Source organism: Ornithorhynchus anatinus, chromosome X1, assembly GCF_004115215.2.
Source record: "Ornithorhynchus anatinus isolate Pmale09 chromosome X1, mOrnAna1.pri.v4, whole genome shotgun sequence".
NCBI classification, from domain to species: Eukaryota; Metazoa; Chordata; class Mammalia; order Monotremata; family Ornithorhynchidae; genus Ornithorhynchus; species Ornithorhynchus anatinus.
This window is the reverse complement of record NC_041749.1, coordinates 121,112,233-121,131,948: the sequence shown is the minus strand read 5'-3', so window position 1 is coordinate 121,131,948 and position 19,716 is coordinate 121,112,233. Positions and strand designations below refer to the sequence as shown.

At 45.2% G+C, this 19,716-nt stretch overlaps 1 non-coding gene across 1 annotated transcript; it reads left to right on the top strand.

Annotated features, from left to right (window-relative positions):
* The first annotated feature begins 252 nt into the window (after nucleotides 1-252).
* Nucleotides 253-390, top strand: LOC114806932. Its single transcript, XR_003754986.1, has one exon. It is a non-coding gene; the product is annotated as a small nucleolar RNA SNORA7 (small nucleolar RNA).
* Nucleotides 391-19,716: the final 19,326 nt, after the last annotated feature.

Here is a 19,716-nt window from a genome sequence, read left to right as displayed (position 1 = left end):
CACGTGGTAGTAGTAGACATGAACCCTACCCTCAAAGAGCTTACCAGCCTACTATGTGCAAAAGCAGCATGGAAGCAGGGAAGTAGCTTGGCCTAGTGGAAAGAACATGGGCCCAGGAGGCAGGGAACCTGGGTTCTAATCCCCGCTCTGTCACTTGAATGTTGTGGGACCTTGAGCAAATCACTGAACTTCTCCATGCCTCAGTTCTCTCATCTGCAAAGTGGGGGTTCAATACCTCTGCTCCCTTAGTAATCCCTCTCAGGATTGCACCTGGAGAGTTTCCAATACCCTACCAGTCTTTACTATGGGAGGGAGAGTCAAGCAGAGGCATATCCATTCCATTCCTAGCTTGGGCAGTGGCTAGTGAGTGGAAGGACATCTGCTACAAGTCAAAACTCACCTGTGCTGAGCAGCAGCATCATGGGAGAGAGTTGAAGGTGGAGACTCCAGTTTACTGCTTGGAAGAAGGCAGTGGTAAAGTAACTCTGTATTTTTACCAAGAAAACTCCCTGGATACACTACCAGAATGATTGCAGATGGAGGTAGGGCATTCTGGGTGAGATCGGTCAGAAACAACTCAACAGCATAAGACAAGACAAGTGCTTAATAAAGGGCTTGGCACACAGTGAGCACTTAACAAATACCACAATCATTATTATTATTAGAACACTGCACTAAGCACTTGAGAAAGTAGAGAAGAATTTTTCATTCATTCAATCATATTTACTGTGTGCAGAGCACTGTTCTAGTAATAATAATAATGGCATTTGTTAAGCACTTACTATGTGCAAAGTACTGTTCTAAGTGCTGGGGTGGAATCAAGGTGGTCAGCTTGTTCCGTATGGGACTCACAGTCTTAATCCCCATTTTACAGATGAGGGAACTGAGGCACAGAGAAGTTAAGTGACTTGCCCAAAGTCATACAGCTGACAAGCGGCGGGGCTGGGATTAGAACCCATGACCTCTGACTCCCAAGCCTGGGCTCTTTCCACTGAGCCACGCTGCTTCTCTAAGCCCTTGGAAGTAATTCAGCAATAGAGACAATCCCTGCACACACCAGGATTACAGTCTGGGGCGGGAGGGGGGAAAGACAGATATCAAAACAAGTAAACAGGAATCAATATAAAAAATAGAATTATAGAATTTGTTGACATGAACCTTGCCCTTGGAGAAACTGCAACCTAGAAGCCACAGACTCTCCAAAATAGGAACTCCTTCTCTAGACCTTAAGCTCCCCTCTAGACTGCAGCGTGGCTCAGTGGAAAGAGCACGGGCTTTGGAGTCAGGGCTCATGAGTTCGAATCCCAGCTCTGCCACTTGTCAGCTGTGACTGTGGGCAAGTCACTTAACTTATCTGGGCCTCAGTTTCCTCATCTGTAAAATGGGGATGAAGACTGTGAGCCCCACGTGGGACAACCTGATTCCCCTGTGTCTACCCCAGCGCTTAGAACAGTGCTCGGCACATAGTTAACTTAACACAGTAACTTAACAAATACCAACATTATTATTCATTCATTCATTCAATAGTATTTATTGAGCGCTTACTATGTGCAGAGCACTGTACTAAGCGCTTGGGATGAACAAGTCGGCAACAGATAGAGACAGTCCCTGCCGTTTGACGGGCTTACAGTCTAATCGGGGGAGACGGACAGACAAGAACAATGGCAATAAACAGCGTCAAGGGGAAGAACATCTCGTAAAAACAATGGCAACTAAATAGAATCAAGGCGATGTACAATTCATTAACAAAATAAATAGGGTAACGAAAATATATACAGTTGAGCGGACGAGTACAGTGCTGTGGGGATGGGAAGGGAGAGGTGGAGGAGCAGAGGGAAAAGGGAAAAATGAGGCTTTATTATTATTATTATTACTGCAAAGTCATTGTGGGTAGGGATTGTGTTTACCAACTCTGTTGCATTGCACTCTCCCAAGCACTTAGGACAGGGTTCTGTATGCATTTAATAAACACCATCGATCGACTGATTGATGAATGGATGGATGGTGGCAAGTACAGCCCATAAATCACACCAGTGGAACTGCTTGAGTACTCAGATCTGGTGTCTGTGACTGTGTCCAACCCCATTTGCTTGTAACCACCCCAGCGCTAAGTACAGTGCCTGGCACACAGTAAGAGCTTAACAAATACCACAATTATTATTATTATTAAGCTCTTACTATGTGTCAGGTACTGTACTAAGTGCCAGGGTAGATACAGCAAATCAGGTTGGACACAGTCCCTGCCCCATGTGGGGCTCATAGTCTCAATCCCCATTTTAGGCAAGCAGTGTGGCTTAGTGGAAAAGAGCCCGGGCTTGGGAGTCAGAGGTCATGGGTTCTAACTCCGGCTCTGCCACTTCTTTGCTGTGTGACCTTGGGCAAGTCACTTAACTTCTCTGTGCCTCAGCTACCTCATCTGTAAAATGGGGATGGAGACTGTGAGCCTCACGTGGGACAACCTGATTACCCTGTATCTACCCCAGCATTTATAACAGTGCTTGGCACATAGTAAGAACTTAAAAAATACCATAATTATTATTATTATTATCTTCCAGGTGAGGCACCTGAGACCCAGAGAAGTGAAGTGACTTGTCTGAGGTCACACAGCAGACAAGTGGTGGATCCGGGATTAGAACCCATGACCTTTCTGACACCCACACCCTTCTTCTATCCTCTATCTGCCTCCTCTCAGAGTAACCCGCAATACTTGATGCCAAGCAGCCAGCATGCAAAAGAAACAGCACCGTGCCATCCAAAGAAATGCCACAGTAGGTGATGGGTCAGATTTTCCACCTTTCCCCCAGGAGACAGTAATTATGTGTCATTCTGCATATTGTGATGGCGAGAGTCCCGGGCCAGATGACCTGGTGGCTATTTTCAATTTGTAATTTCCAGGCTATGCAATTAAGTATTAATCAAACTAAAAGCCTGCTGGGTTGGTTAAAGGTTGCCGCTCTATCGAATGACCAGAAGTAATGGGGCTTTCCTTTCTGTTCCCTTTATTGATGCAAAGAGCAGACTCCCCAGGATAGCTCCTGTGAGGCGATTTCTACCCTCTCGGTGCTGAGGGGATTTACGGTGGGTGTGGCACCTTGCGATTTTGTGGGATCCTGTACCACATTCTGCCCTGGGGCCTCTGGCAGTGAACCAGCAACGTGGAAGGCAAAACCCATATTTACCCCCCAAAAGCCTAGCGCTTACAAGGGAGACTTCCATAAAGCCAAACAAAGAGGTATTCTACATTATTGATGCTCTCTTTGTTATTCATTCATTCAATAGTATTTATTGAGTGCTTACTATGTGCAGAGCACTGTACTAAGCACTTGGAATGTACAATTCGGCAACAGATAGAGACAGAACCTCCCCTTTGATGAGCTTACAGTCCAATTCGTTATGCTGTACTTCCCAAGACCCTAGTACAGTCCACTGATAAGCAGCATGGCCTAGTGGCTAGAGCATAGGCCTGGGAGTCAGAAGGACCTGGGTTCTGATTCCGGCTCTGCCATTTGTCGCTCTGTGACCTCGGGCAAGTCGCTTCGCTTCTGTGCCTCGGCGACCTCATCTGGAAAATGGGGTTTAAGACCGTGAGCTCCATGTGGGACTGGGACAACCTGATTAACTTGATTCTACCCCAGCTCTTAGAACGGTGCCTGGCACGTAGTAAGCGCTTAACAAATAGCATTAACAACACCAACACCAATGACACTGCACCAAATGTGTGCTCAATAAATGCTACTACTACTCCACTACTGCACAGAGTTTCAGTCAGGGTAGCACATTTTGCGCTAAGGCATCTTATTCGAGTGAAATCCTTCAAGATGATATTACAGTTGCTCGCTTTTTTACAGTCACAGAGTGATTGGTCTCATAGCTGGATTTAGGTATTTGCCCAATCTTCTAGGCAGGGACTTTCTGTGATGTGCCATAAGAGGAGCACCATTGCCATATTGTATTTTCCAAGTGCTTAGTACAGTGCTCTGCGCACAGTAAGTGATCAATAAATATGGTTGAATGAATGAATGAATAAGGGGAAGGAACCCAAGCTTACCACGGGAGTGTGTCCCGTTTCCCCTGAAACCGAAGCATATGTGGGTGAATCTGGAGCTGTCCCCCTCGGAAGAGGGGACCCCGGTCTGGGCTGGAGATGTCAGGCCGGGGGAGGTGGAAATCTCCCAGCTCTGGTGAGCCTAGCACCGACCCCTCTCGGCCCTCCACCACCCCCTGCTGACTCCAACTCCTCTCTGTGCCCCTCCGTGGCTAAGCACCCCAAGGGGTAACGGGACTAAGGATGGGGAAAGAAACCAATTTTGATTTTTCGGGAACATTCTCTCCATCTCTCAGTCTCTGAGTCCCTCTGTGATCTATTACCTGGGATTGGGGTTTTTTTTAATAAAACTTCAGTACCTCTCTCCCCACTAACCATCTTCCAAACAAGCAGAAGCAGCATGGCCTAGTGGATCAAATCCAGTCCTGGGAGTCAGAAGGATATGGGTTTAGATCGTGGCTCCACCACTTGTCTGCTGTGTGACCATGGGCAGGTCATTTCACTTCTCTGAGCCTCAGTTCCCTCATCTGTAAAATGAGGATGAAGACTGTATGCCCCATGAGGGACAGGGACTGTGTCCAACCCAATTAGCTTGTATCTACCCCAGGCCTTAGTGGGACAAGTGCTTTAACCAATACCAACCGCCCCTCCCCCCAAAAAACAACCAGATCCTATCTTTATCCTCTTCCTATCCTCCTAACTTGTGCTGTAAATTAACCCCTTCAAACTGAGGGAAGAAAGATCAGATGGGGTGTCCAGAGACAATCATAATCCCATCAGACGTAGTTTAGGCAATTTGCACCCAGAATGTGCACCCGCTATCACTATTACTATTACTGCTTCTATTACTTCTAGTACCACTATTCCTCCTACTCCTCTTCCTACTACAACTCTCTTGCCATAATGCTACACGATTCAAATGGCAAATCAAAGCCATAGTTACTCTCCCGGAATTGTTTTCCATGAGCTGGGAGAAATTTTGTGTTTCTGAATTTTTTAATCTCCCAGGATGAGTTTAGATAAACTCATATGTCTGCCCAGTCCTTTTCATCCTCAACTCCCCACAGCCCTGTCTTCCCATAAATAGACCTAAATGTAGCTTCCACACAGAAACTCTGCAAAAATCTCCCCAAAACTCATTATACCATTCTTGGTGGAGCGGGGAGGGGGAAACAGGGACATAATAAAACTGAAAAGAATCTGACAAAACTTAATTTGTTCCAAAACCAAAACAAAAGGCTTCGGTTTCAACCCGGTATCTTATCGGCTCCCGTGACTGCTCCCATTTCTCTTGGCTCTTCACATCTAGCGATCAGGACAGAATAACGTCGGGGTTGGGGCTCGGGATGAACCCCGGGAGTTCACTGTGTGTGATGCGTCTCTAAGGACGGGTTTGGATAGAGATTTATTTCATCAGAAAATGACCATGCATTGTTACCAAAGGGGTTTAGAGACAAATGTATACATATAGATAGATACAGATATATAGATATATAAGCATTATGCAGGAATATTAGTCTATTCCTGAGTATTGAAAGAGCTTGTTTTTGTCCTCATGTGCTTAAGCATGACAAAATCAGATTTCTCCTAGGAATCTATAAACTATGTCTATTCATAAGTCAACAATGCAGCGCTTTCAGAAATGTAGAGATCTCCAGGACTCCCACAGACTCCCAGTAGATAACAAACCTGGACATTTTCAGAGCATTTTGTCATTTCTCATACCCATTGCACCCCAGATGAAATTCTAACATAATGGGTTTGTGGGCCAGTGCTTTCTGGGCAAACATGGTCTTCACTGAGGTGTTGCATTAAAAAAAAAAAATTCAGTTTTGCCATTTGTTCACTCTCAGGCACCCACTTCTGTCACGAAGAAATTCCAACTTAGACTAGACTTCTAATTATTTTGAAAACTGTCTACAGAAAGGCGTTTTCTGTGCAAGTTCCATTCTATTTATTTTGATAGATATGCCGTCTACAGGCATTCAAAGTGTGTTTTCTTCTGTATTGATTGGGAAATTTATGAGGGGCCACACATGATTGCAAGCTTCACAGAAACAATCAGGATGGAAGATTTTGCTCTGTGATACATATTTCATAACGCCTGTTGGGACGAAATAGAAATGGCTGAAAAACACACAAACAATGCCTGTTGTGCCTGAGGGACATCAGAAGAGTTACGCACATCTATATTGCAACATAAGGATCAGTGAAACTAAATCAGGGTAGACAATGCAAAAATATACTCGGAGGGAAGCAAGTGGGGCTACAACTCCCAGAGAAGTTTGGTCACCCTGGACAGTACTCTAATCTACCCATAATGCTACTTTGCTGGAAAATGCTCAGAAGAACTCCTGAAGGACAAGTAGAGTGAGTTGCTGGTGTCTGTTCTTTTGAGAATCTGTACAAGTTGCAGGTTTCTCTCACCTCAAGCCAAAACTCCTTACTGTTGGTTTAGCGAGTAGCCAGTGAAAAGGGCCAAGTCACTTCACTTCTCTGTGCTCAGTTTCCTCAACTGTAAAATGGGAATTAAATACCAGTTCTCCCTCTCACTTAGACTGTGAGCCCCATGCGGGACAGAGACTGTGTTGGACTTAATTAGCTTGTACTAACCATGGTGCTTAGAATAGTGTTTGACATATAATAAATGTCTAACAAGTACCATAAAATAGCTGAAATAAATAAATAAATAAATAAATAAATAGAGAAGCAGCATGGCTCAGTGGAAAGAGCACGGGCTTAGGAGTCAGAGGTCATGGGTTCTAATCCCGGCTCTGCCACCTGTCAGCTGTATGGCTTTGGGCAAGTCTCTTGACTTCTCGGTGCCCCAGTTACTTCATCTTTAAAATGGGGATTAAGACTGTGAGCCTCAAGTGGGACAACCTGATTACCCTTTACCCCAACCCTTAGAACAGTGCTCGGCACATACTAAGTGCTTAACAAATATCATTATTATTATTTCAAAGCCTTATTTAAATCACACCTCCAATAGGCCTTTAAAAACCAAGCCCCAATTTCCCCTACTCCCTCTCCCTTCTGCATCTTAGCGCTTAATATAGTGCGCAGTGCTTAAAACAGTGCTTGGCACATAATAAGCACTTAACAAATACCATTGTCATCATCATCATCATGCTTGTACTTGGATTTGTAGCCTTAAAGCACTGGATATTCACCCCACCCTCAGCCCCACAACACTCATGTTAATATCCATCATTCATTTTAAAGTCTGTCTCCCTCTCTAGCGTTCTGAGCAGAGAATATGCCTCCCAACTCTGTTCTATTGTACTCTCCCAAGCGCTTAGTACAGTGCTCTTCACTCAGTAAGCATTCAGTAAGCCTGATTGATTGTTCAGTCCACAATAAATGCTCAACAAATGCCACTGACTGAAGGATCAATCAGAGGAGACAGGTACCAGATCATTTGCAGACAGGAGGAAGAAGAGGATGTAAAAACTATCTGTTGAAAAGTGTTATCCGTGGCTGTGAAGTACCGAAGTGATGAAAAAGTGCAAATGTGGTATCTGGGAGGCTATGACATGGGGAGAAGAAAAAATAATCAGGGAAAGCCTCCCGGAGGAGGTGGGGTTTGATGATTGGTAGTAAGGTGGTCTAATGGATAGAGAACTGGCCTCTGAGTCAGAGGACCTGGGTTCTAATTCTGCTCCATGACCTCGGATGAGTCGCTTCACCTCTCTGTACCTCAATTTCCTCAACTGTAAAATGGGGATTTAGCGTGCTCTTTTTTTTAATGACATTTGTTAAGAGCTTACTATATAATAATAAAATAAATAAAAATAAATGGTGGTATTTGTTAAGTGCTTACTATGTGAAAAGCACTGTTCTAAGCGCTGGGGGATACAAGGTGATCAGGTTGTCCCACGTGGGGCTCACAGTTTTAATCCTCATTTTACAGATGAAGTAACTGAGGCATAGAGAAGTTAAGTGAATTGCCCACAGTCACACAGCTGACAAGTGGCAGAGCTGGGATTAGAACCCACAACCTCTGACTCCCAAACCTGTGCTCTTTCCACTAACCCACGCTGGTGCTCTCTGCCCAAAATGAGCTTATTCATTCAGTTGTATTTATTCACTGAGAGCTTACTGTGTGCAGAGCACTGTACTAAGTGCTTGGGAGAGTACAACATCACAATAAACAGACACATTCCCTGTCCACAATGAGTTTACAGCTGTTGTGGACCGCTCCAAGATGGCGACGGTGAGGCCAACCTCAAGATGGTGACGCTGAGGCCAGCCTCAAGCCCGTGTCATGTGATCTGTGTCACATGAACTGCAAGATGGCTCCTTCGTGTCCACACTTCACACGTGCGCCACTTTGGGGCGGGCTGGTCAGGTGTGACAGGAACCGGTTGGGTGTCACATGATCATGGAAGTGCTTACCTACGTGTGCCTAGGCCAAGCTTGGGCGCCCTGTGCCAGCGTTGGGTTCTACTGTACCAATAAAGCTGGCAGGGCAGGCTGGGATGGGGGCACTGCAGTCCCCCATACCCCACCGGGGTGAACGGGCTGCTCGACACTTTCCTACTGTTCTGTTCTTTGACGCGTTCTCTCAGAGTCTTTTGTCTCTGCATCGACTAAACAAACCCTCCCTATTTTTGTTGATAACACAGTCTAGAGAGGGAACAGACATTAATATGAATAAATACATTATAGATATTAATAATAATAATTGCGGTATTTGTAAAGCACTTACTATGTGCCAGTCACTGTACTAAGTGCTGCAGTGGATACAAGCAAATCAGTTTGGACACAGTCCCTGTCCCACGTGGGGCTCACGGTCTCAATACCCATTTTACAGAGGAGATAACTGAGGCACAAAGGAGTGAAGTGATTTACCCAAGGTCACACAGCAGACAGTGGTAGAGCTGGAATTAGAACCCATGACCTCCTGACTCCCAGGCCCGTGCTCTCTCCACTATACCATGCTGCTTCTCATACGGACATAAGGACATGAGACTGCGAGCCCGCTGTGGGCAGGGAATGTGTCTGTTGTAGTATTGTACTCTGCCAAGCGCTTAGTACAGTGCTTTGCACACAGTAAGCGCTCAATAAATACGATTGAACAAATGAATGAATGAGGATGATCAGGAAGCAATGGAAGGAATCCCCTATTGGATGGTGCCCTGCTGGCTGCAGGCCTCCAGCATGGACAGATGGGGGTGCACTTCCAGGGCCACTGGACGCAGAAGTCCCAAACCCCAGCTTAGTGCCACCCATCAGCCACCTCTTGCCCTTCGTAGCTATCGATTTCCATCTTCAGCACCTAGGGTCATGTGGATGATCGATCGGACAGTCAGTGCATTCGTTCCGATGATCCCATTTTCATAACTGTTTCTACATCTCTCTCACCCATCAGATTGGAAGCTCCCTGGGGGCTGGGAACAGGTCCCATGCTTCTTGCTACTTTCCGAAGCATTTAGCACAATGCCTTACACCCAGCAGGAGCTTTATATATACCTTCACTAAGTACTTCTATTTCATTCAATCATATTGATTCACACAACCGTATTTATTGAGTGCTTACTATGTGCACAGCACAGTACCAAGTGCTTACTACTACTTCTACTAACACTTCTCCAGGCTTTCCAGTCCTTACTCCCGTTATCTATCGGTTTGGATTTGGACCATCAATTCGAAGTGGAGAAGCAGCATGGCCTAGAGGATGGTGCATGGGCCTGGGATTCAGAGGGATTTCATTCATTCATTCAATAGTATTTATTGAGCACTTACTATGTGCAGAGCACTGTACTAAGCGCTTGGAAGGTACACTTCGGCAACAGATAGAAACAACCCCTGCCCAGTGACGGGCTCACAGTCTAATCGGGGGAGACAGACAGTAGAGCAAAACAGAACAAAACAAAAACAAGACAACATTATCACGATAAATAGAATCAAGGGGATGTACACCTCATTAACAAAATAAATAGGGTAATAAATAATATATACAAATGAGCACAGTGCTGAGGGAAGGGGAAGGGGGAAGGGTGAGGAGCAGAGGGCAGAGTGAGGTGGGGAGGGGAGGGGAGGTGGAGCAGAGGGAAAGGGGGGCTCAGTCTGGGAAGGCCTCTTGGAGGAGGAGAGCTCTCAGTAGGGCTTTGAAGAGAGGAAGAGAGGTAGTTTGGAGGAGGTGAGAACAGAGGGCATTCCAGCACAGCGTTAGGATGTGGGCCAGGCATGTATGGGGGATAGTGAGGAGGTGAGTGACAGAGGAGCAGAGTGTACAAGGTGGGCAGTAGAAAGAGAGAAGGGAGGAGAGGTAAGAGGGGGCAAGGTGATGGAGAGCTTTGAAGCCAAGAGTGAAGCGTATTCGTTTCATGCGGAGGTTGATAGGCAACCACTGGAGATTTTTGAGGAGGGTTGTGGCGTGCCCAGAGCGTTTCTGTAGGAAGATGATCTGGGCAGCGGAATGAAGAATAGACTGGAGTGGGGAGAGACAGGAGGAAGGGAGATCAGAGAGAAGGCTGACACAATAATCCAGTCAGGATATTATGAGAGTTTGTACCAGCATGATAGTCATTTGGATGGAGAGGAAAGGACTTGGACTTTAACCTCAGCTCCACCACTTGTCCACTTTGTGACCTTGGGCAAGTCATTTCACTTCTCTGTGCCTCGGTTACCTCATCACTAAAGTGGGGATTAATACTGTGTATCTCATGTAGGGCAATGACTGTGTCCAACCTGATTAGCTTGTATCTACTCAAGTACTTCGTACAGTGTCAGGCGCATAGTAAGGTGCTTAACAAATACCACAGGAAAAAAAATTAGCACATAAGTGTGAGAGATGACTGAAGGATTTGTATGAATTTGGGGGTTGGGGAATTCATTGGGGAAGCCATTTTGGAAGAAGTGGGATTTTAAGGAGGGTTTCAAATGAGGGGAAGAGCTGAGGTCTGTTGGATTTGGGGAATGACAGAGTAACAAACTGGGGGAACAATTCGAGCGAGGGGTTGGAGGGGGGAGATTTGACAGCGAGGACCAGGGAGTCCATTGGGAAATATCATAATGATTGCATTTATTAAGGTGACAGACACTGACAAATCAGATCCATGCCCCCAATCATGGCCTAAGGCTCACAGTCTAAGGAAGGGGAACAGATACCTGACCCCCATTTATCAGATGAGGAGACCGAGGCACAAGTTAGGAGAAGCTAAGTGACTTTCCCACGGTCACACAGCAGGCCATTGGTGGAGCGGGGTCTAAAACCCAAGTCTCCTGTCTCCTGGTCCTGAGCTCGTTCAACAGTGGACCTCAAAATAACCAATGAACAGAACCAGGCACAGTAGGATGAGTGAAGTGGAACTTGAGGTAATGCCTGGAGGGAGGAGAGCAAGGGAAAGCCAGGCTCTTCAAGGACTGTACTGAAGCGGGGAGATCTTCCACGTAGGAATGATCGCTCAGCCAGATTTCTGGCCGATCTTTTGAGACTGCCCCCTCCCCCCATGGGGAAGAAATCATCACCATTGTTGGTGGGCTTAATTACCTCTGCTTCTAGACACCGATCCTCGATAATGCGTGTCCATATGGAGTGCTATCCTTTATCATTAGCGAACTGCTAGTGGCTGGATTACTCTTGAATTTCTAACATGGCACATATTAGTACCCCACTTATCTGTTTTTCAAATGAGATGAATCAGGAGGGAAAAAAAGCTGGGTTAATGTTCCAGGAGGACTAATTAGAATCAAGTGAGAGCCAAAGAAGGCAGCTGAGGTGCTTTCCATCAGATTCCCCTCTAAAAAAGCTCCAATTAAGAAGAGTGAGGGACCGTCCATCCCCTTGAGAATCGATGTTCCGTTTACACCCCCAACCCTTCACCCCGAATTCCACCGGAGTGGCAACCGGGAAGAGCACAATACGCGCTCAGCTGAAAGTGAACCTGGGGAGGGGAACGCCCATGGAGGGGGCCCGGGGTGTGGGTGGACATGAAAGCCGATTGGAACAAGGCCGCAGCAAGGGAAGCATGAACCGCGACGACCAGGGTTTTTAACCAGCCTCGAGAGTCAGGGCTGAGGGGCCCGGGGAAGATCACAGTTTTCGAGGGGGCCGAAAGGACCCACTAGGTATTGAAATTGACTCACCTCGTGTGCTGTCTCATCTGAGATAGAGTGAGTCGAGGTGCCATCTTCAAAGCGGCGTAAGCTCGAGATTTATCACTGTGGCGAAGTTATTGTTCCTTCAGAGAAAAGGTATACAAGGTATTTTAGCTGCAGGGTGCATAGCTGGAGAAAGGGTATCCTGCCGAGATCCTCTGCCTTTCTTCTAAATTAACTGCAAAAGAACTGGTCATGTTACTGTATGACATTTAGTTTTCTAATCTGTTTAATACCGTGGTTTGCACATGATGTATTCTGATGTGCTTTTATGTTTCTGATACTAAAAAAGCACATTAGAACTGCAGTAGGGATTCTTTTACAGACAATATAACTTGTTCCAAATTGCATCTGTAGGAAAATTATAATGAGAAATCTAACCTTGTATTATGTTCATTCTCTCAAAAAAAAAAACCTCTTATCTTGGGAACATCTTTCCCTTGCCACATCTGAGCCTCTCGGAGTTCCCTGCCATCTCTTCCTTTGCTAATTGTCTCATGGTAAGTGAATTTCTGTCCATTTTAAGGTAAAATCGACCTAACCTGAAAGCTCACCGGCATCTCTGAGGACATAAATCACTCACTGCTCCTTTTGGAAACTCTGGAAGGCATTTTCGAATATTTGCTCTAAGCCTTTCCACTTCTAAGAAAAATGTCGTTTCTTCAGTGCATGCACTTACACGCACCCAAAGAAGTTCGTTCCCAAACTGGGACAACCTCCTGCCTCTCACACATCAGAGACTCGGGTTTGTGGAAAGCACAAAAGATCAATTATTTGTCATCTGAGAAGCAGCGAAGCCATTTCAAATGGTGGTAGTGGAAGGGCAGAAGCGCTTCTTTGTCTACAAAGCCTGGGCTTATAGGCATTTATTCAGTGAGTATTTATTCACTGTATTTGCACAAGCAAGTAATGGCATTGAGTGAGTGCTTACTTTGGGCAGAGCACTGCACTAGGCATTTGGGAGAGTGCAATACAATAAAGTAGACACGATCCCTGCTCTCAAAAATCTTACAGTCTAGAGATGGCACCTTTTCCCTTAAAGACTTTGGTGTGGATGAAGGGGCGGGGGAGGTCTAGATGTTTCAAACTCCAGGAAACTGGGGCTCATTTTAGGGCTTGGGCTTGGGCTTCAGATAAGTAGTATGGACAAGCCCCTTCTAGACTGTAAGCTTGTTTGGGGAAGAAAATGTGTCTACCAGCTCTGTTATACTGTACTCTACTAAATGCTTAGTACAATGCGCTGCACACAGTAAGCACTCAATACAATTGATTGATCAATTAATTGATTGACAACGGCAGGATCACCAAGCAGCATTTAGGAATTGAGGGAAGGAGAGGTGAGACTGTTAAGTCAGATGGCTAGAGTTTTGGGTCACTTAATCAAAGAATCAATCGAACAATCAGCTCAATTTCTCGAGTGCCTACTGTTTGCACTAAGTACTTGGGAGACTGTTATAGAAGTACAAGACACAGTCCCTGCCCTCAAGAAGTTAGCAATCGCTCAAGGGAGTAGGCACGGATCCATATACAGGTAATAGCAGAAGTGGCATTTATTGTGCATGCACTGGATATAATCCATTAAAGTAAGTAACAGGAGGAAGCAGAGAATGGAAAGCCGGATAGGTGAATGAATAAGTACTTAAATAGCAGCGGTGAATTTCACTGTCGGAGCTGTGTTCTTTGAGTTCACAGGCCAACGATATATGTAGCTGTGTGTGTATGTATATAATAATAATGTTGGTATTTGTTAAGCGCTTACTATGTGCCGAGCACTGTTCTAAGCGCTGGGATAGACAGAGGGGAATCAGCTTGTCCCACGTGGGGCTCACAGTCTTAATCCCCATTTTACAGATGAGGGAACTGAGGCACAGAGAAGTTAAGTGACTTGCCCACAGTCACACAGCTGACAAGTGGCAGAGCTGGCATTCGAACTCATGAGCCCTGACTCCAAAGCCCATGCTCAAATCTCAGAACAGTAAGAATAATAATAATGATAATACGTGATGTTTATTTAGCATTTGTTATACACTAAGTGTTGGGGTAGATACAAGGTTATAAAGTTGGATACAGTCCCTGTTCCATGATAAATCTTATCTTCATTTTGCAGATGAAGGAACTAGAGCCAAGAGAGGTGAAGTGACTTCCCCAAGATCACACAGAAGACAAACGTTGGAGCCGGAATTAGAACCCAGGTCCTTCTGACTCCCAGGCCTGTGCTCTATCCACTAGGCCATGCTGCTTTTTGGAAAGAAGTGAAAAAGCTTAGTGGAAAAAGCCCCGGCCTGGGAGTCAGAGGAGCTGGTTCTAATCCTGTCTCTGACACTTGCCTGCTGTGTGACCTGGGGCAAGTCACTTTAGACTGTGAGCCCATTGTTGGGCAGGGATTGTCTCTATCTGTTGCTGAATTGTACATTCCAAGCGCTTAGTACAGTCCTCTGTGCATATTAAGTGCTCAATAAATACGATTGAATGAATGAACTCCTCTAGACTGTAAACTCGTCCACTAGACCCTAAACTCGTCCTTTAGACTGTTCTCATCACCTCCTCTGACTCCCATGCCCAGGCTTTTCCACCGTGGGCCGGGAACATAGCTATTATATTGTTGTGTTGTGCTCTCCCATTCATTCATTCAATCGTATTTATTGAGCACTTACTGTGTGCAGAGCACTGTACTAAGCGCTTAGTACATTGCCCTGTGCACAATAAGTGCTCAATAAATATGACTGATTGATTGATTCTCTGTGCCTCAGTTTCCTCAACTGTAAAATGGAGATTCAATAGCCGTTCTACCTCCTACTTCGACTGTAAGCCCCATGTAGGACAGGAACTGTGTCTGACCTAATTAACTTTTATATACCTCAGTGTTTCTAATAATGATAATAATAATTAATAATACTAATGGCACTTGTTAAGCATTTACTATGTGTCAAATGTCATACCAAGCTCTGGGGTAGATACAAGAAAATCAGGTTCCACATGTGCTAGAACAGTGCTAGACACATAGTAAGCACTTAACAAATACTGTTCTTGTTATTATTATTAATAATAGTAATAATAATGTTGGTATTTGTTAAGTGATTACTATGTGCAGAGCACTGTTCTAAGCGCTGGGGTAGATACAGGGTAATCAGGTTGTCCCACGTGAGGCTCACAGTCTTAATCCCCATTTTACAGAATGAGGTAACTGAGGCACAGCAAAGTAAGTGACTTGCCCATAGTAACACAGCTGACAAGTGGCAGAGTTTGAAATTAAACCCACGACCTCTGACTCCCAAGCCCGTGCTCTTTCCACTAAGTCATGCTGCTTCTCAATAATAATGGCATTTGTTAAGTGCTTACCATGTGCAAAGCACTGTTCTAAGTGCGGGGGAGGATACAAGGTGAACAGGTTGTCCCACATGGGGCTCACAGTCTTAATCCCTATTTTACAGATGGGGTAACTGAGGCACAGAGAAGTTAAGTGACTTGCCCAAAGTCACATAGCTGGCAAGTGGCGGAGCTGGGATTTGAACCCACGACCTCCGACTCCCAAGCCCAGGGTCTTTCTACTGAGCCACACCATCAGAGAAGCTGCTTCTCTTGCCAATAGTAGTAGTAGATATAGTGGTAGTAATAATAATAATAATAATGTTGGTATGTGCCAAGCACTGTTACAAACGCTGGGGTAGATACAGGGTAATCAGGTTGTCCCACATGAGGCTCACGGTCTTCATCCCCATTTTACAGATGAGGTAACTGAGGCACCGAGAAGTTAAGTGACTTGCCCAAAATCACACAACTGACAGGTGGCGGAGCCGGGATTAGAACCCATGACCCCTGACTCCTAAACCCGTGCTCTTTCCACTGAGCCACGTTGCTTCTCTAGTAGCAGCAATAATAGCAGCAGTAGTAGCAGTAATAATAGTACTTTTTAGGCACCTTCTGTGTGTAGAACACTGTACTGAGCACTGGGAGAGACTACACAGGTAGGAATTAGAGAGGTCTAGGCAGGGCACATCAGTCACTAATGGCTTTTTTACCCAGGTCTCGAGGTTCGTTTGAATGGCAATTCTGGTTATATGTCGCTTTGCTATCTTCTGTAGCAAAAGCCTCCGGTTACTCCTGTCCTTCCAGGATCATGGATAGATCTGTCAGAAACAAAGAGAGCCCAAGCACCTTATTTCAATGCTACATACCACATTTTCAGGTGAGCTGCCACCCGTATCACATTCTGGAAAGACTTCAACGTGAGGAACTCGGTTTTTCCAGAGAGGAGATGGCTGTCTCTTCTTAGATCGCTTTGCTCTCTTGCCTGAAAGCAGAATCCACCCGACCCTGGCTGCCACAGATCTTTCTGGGATTCCGACTTGATTCCTGGATTTCTGGCAGAATCGTCATTAAGAGGAAGACTGATTGAGGGAATACAATTTTCACCCTAGCATCCGGTTCAAGAGACATTAATGTCAGAGATAACGGCACTTGGGAATGTCGATTCTTGCCCTGGGACGCATAATAGCCAAAGCCCCTTCTCCAGCTTTCAAATCGCAGTCCTGTAAAAGTAATTTTCCTGATGATATTTCTTTGCAATGTAGGTAGGTGACCAGTGACCAGAGTTTTGAGGGACTTAGAAGGGGTTTTCCACTCTGGTGAATGATTCTCTAAAGATGAAAACCTCTGAAAGGCAAATGCCTCATTTGCACATTATCCTTTGGGGACAAAGGACTAATTGGAAGAGACATTTCCTTGAGGAAGGGTCCTGACTCATCCAGCTGTTCTTCCAGGAAAGATAGGAAAAGCGGCAACTCCTGGATGTGGACTCTTTTGGGAATGAAGGGTCTAGAATTAGTCGCCCAAGGGAGCTCCCAGCATTGTCTACTTGGAGGGCGTTGGGGGGAGACGTTTCAGATCGGAAACAATTTCCCGAAGGGACAATTTGTTCTGAAGTATCATGGCGCCAATTAAGCCGAAACCCAGTGAGATAACAAGTAGTAGATCAAAAACAAAGCCTTAATGCGCACTCCAACAGCACTGTCTTGTTACTGAAACGTTCTTATTTAACTGAAGATTAGTAACACTGGAAACGTCAAGAACTCTTTATATCTGTAGAGATAAGGATGAGAAGTAGCATGGCCTAGTAGAAGGAGCCACAGGGCCTGGGACCCAGGTGACCTGAGTTCCAATTCCAGCTTCCCCCCTTCCTGGGTGGGTAACCTGCGGTAAGTCACTTAACCTCTCTGTGCCTCAGTTTCCACATCCATAAAATGGGGATTAATACCCATTCTCCCTCTCCCTCTAGATTGTGATTCCCTCTTTGGGATGGGGCCTTTGTCTGTCCTGAACTACCCCAACAAATTACTATAGTGCTAGCAAATAGTGGGCTCTTAACAAATACTGCAACTATTATAATTATTGGAAAGTTACCCTTTTCCTTCTCTCCTTTAGAAACAGTACACTGAGGTACCATGGATAGAGTGAGTTATGATGGGGAAGGGAGGTTTTTAGACCAGATAACACTAGTAATGGTACAAATAGTAATAGTTGTTGCAGAAATAGTCATAGTAGGAAAACAAGGTGGCCTAGTGGAAAGAACATGGGCCTGGGAGTCAGAGGACCTGGGTTCAAATACCGAATCTGTCACTTCCTTGCTGTGTGATCTTGGTCAAGTCAATCAATCAATCAATTGTATTTATAGAATGCTTATTATGGGCAGAGCACTGTGCTAATCCCTTGGGACACTACAATACATCAGTTCCCTCTTCTGCAAAATGGGGATTCAATATCTGTTCTCACTCTTATGTAGTCTGTGAGCCCCATGTGGGACCCGATTATCTCGCAGCTACCCCAATGCTTAGTATAGTGCTTGGCACGTAGTAAGTGCTTAACAGATACCACCACTATTGTTAGTCATAGTGGCAATAATAGAAGAAGTAGTAATAGTAGTAATGGTAGCAGTATTCATTCCATAGTATTTATTGAGTGCTTACTATGTGCAGAGCACTGTACTAAGCACTTGGAATGTACAATTTGGCAGTAGCAGTAGTAGTAATACTACTAGTAGTAGTAGCAGCAGTAGCAGAGAAGCAGTGTGGCTCAATGGAAAGAGCACAGGCTGGGGAGTCAAAAGTCATGGGTTCAAATCCCGGCTCTGCCGCTTGTCAGCTGTGTGACTTTGGGCAAGTCACTTAACTTCTCTGTACTTCAGTTACCTCATCTGTAAAATGGGCATTAAGACTGTGAGCCCCACGTGGGACAACCTGATCACCTTGTTTCCTCCCCAGTGCTTAGAACAGTGCTTTGCACATAGTAAGCGCTTAACAAATGTCATTATCAGTATTATTAGTATTATTATTAGTGGTGTGGTAATAATAGCGATAGTAGAAGTAGCTGGAGGAGTAATAATAATTATAGTATTTGTTAAGTGCTTAACTATGTGCCAGGCACTGTACTAAGCGCTGAGTAGTAGTAGTAGAAGCAGTACTAGTACTATTAAAAATATTTATTGCATGCCCCTTGGGTGCACTGCAGTATCATATGTGCTTGAGAAATATCAGTCAAAGACCCAACACATTCCCTCCCCACAAGAAGCTTCCGCAGCTGTGGGGGAGACAGACATGCAAACATTTACCTATAGAGTAATCAAAGGTATAGCATGGCAAGTGCATTTAGCGTTCAAGATGGGTGTGAATATGCACAGAGTGCTGGGGTAATGGGACTTGCTCCCTTGGCTCAGAAGAACAGTTTCTTAACAGGAAAACCTCTGCTAAAATGATGTTGGAGTGCAGAGTAATAAGTGCCTCATCTATTCTGAAGGAAGAGACAGATGAAATAAGCCAAAAGTTCATGTAGACAGACAAGGGCGGCTCCAGATTAGCCAGAGTTCAGTGTGCCGATGGAACAATCCCACACAGGCAGAACAGCAAGGATATTTGGTTTGGTTTGGTTCAGTTACGGAATGTATTGTGTTTGCCAGAATAATGATGGTAATAATAATAATAATGATGGTATTTGTTAAGTGTTTACTGTGTGCCAGGCACCATACTATTTGCTGGGGTGGATACAAGAAAATTGGGTTAGACATAGTCCTGGTCCCATGTGGAGCTCACAGTCTCAATTCTCATTTTACAGATGAGGGAACTGAGGCCCAGAGAAGTGAAGTGACTTGCCCAAGATCACACAGCAGACAAGCGACAGAACTACAACCCATGATCTTATGACTCCGTGGCCCGTGTTCTATCCACTATGCTTTGCTGCACACTATGTGCTAGCAAGCTCGTTGTGGGCAGGGAGTGTGTCTGTTCATTCATTCTATCATAATGATTGAGCTCTTACTGGGAGCAGAGCACTGTACTAAGCACTTGGGAGAGTACACTGCAACAACTAGCATACATATTTCCTGACCACAATGAGCTTGCAGTCTAGAGTGAGTTTATAGTTTGTTGTTATGGAAGAAGAGGAAAAGTGGGGCTTAGTCTGGGAAGGCCTTTTGGAGAATTTGGGCAATTCAGTCAAACAAGATCAGACAAGGCCTCTGTCCCACATGGTATTCACAAGCTAAGAGGGAGGGAGAACACGTATTTAGCCCCCTT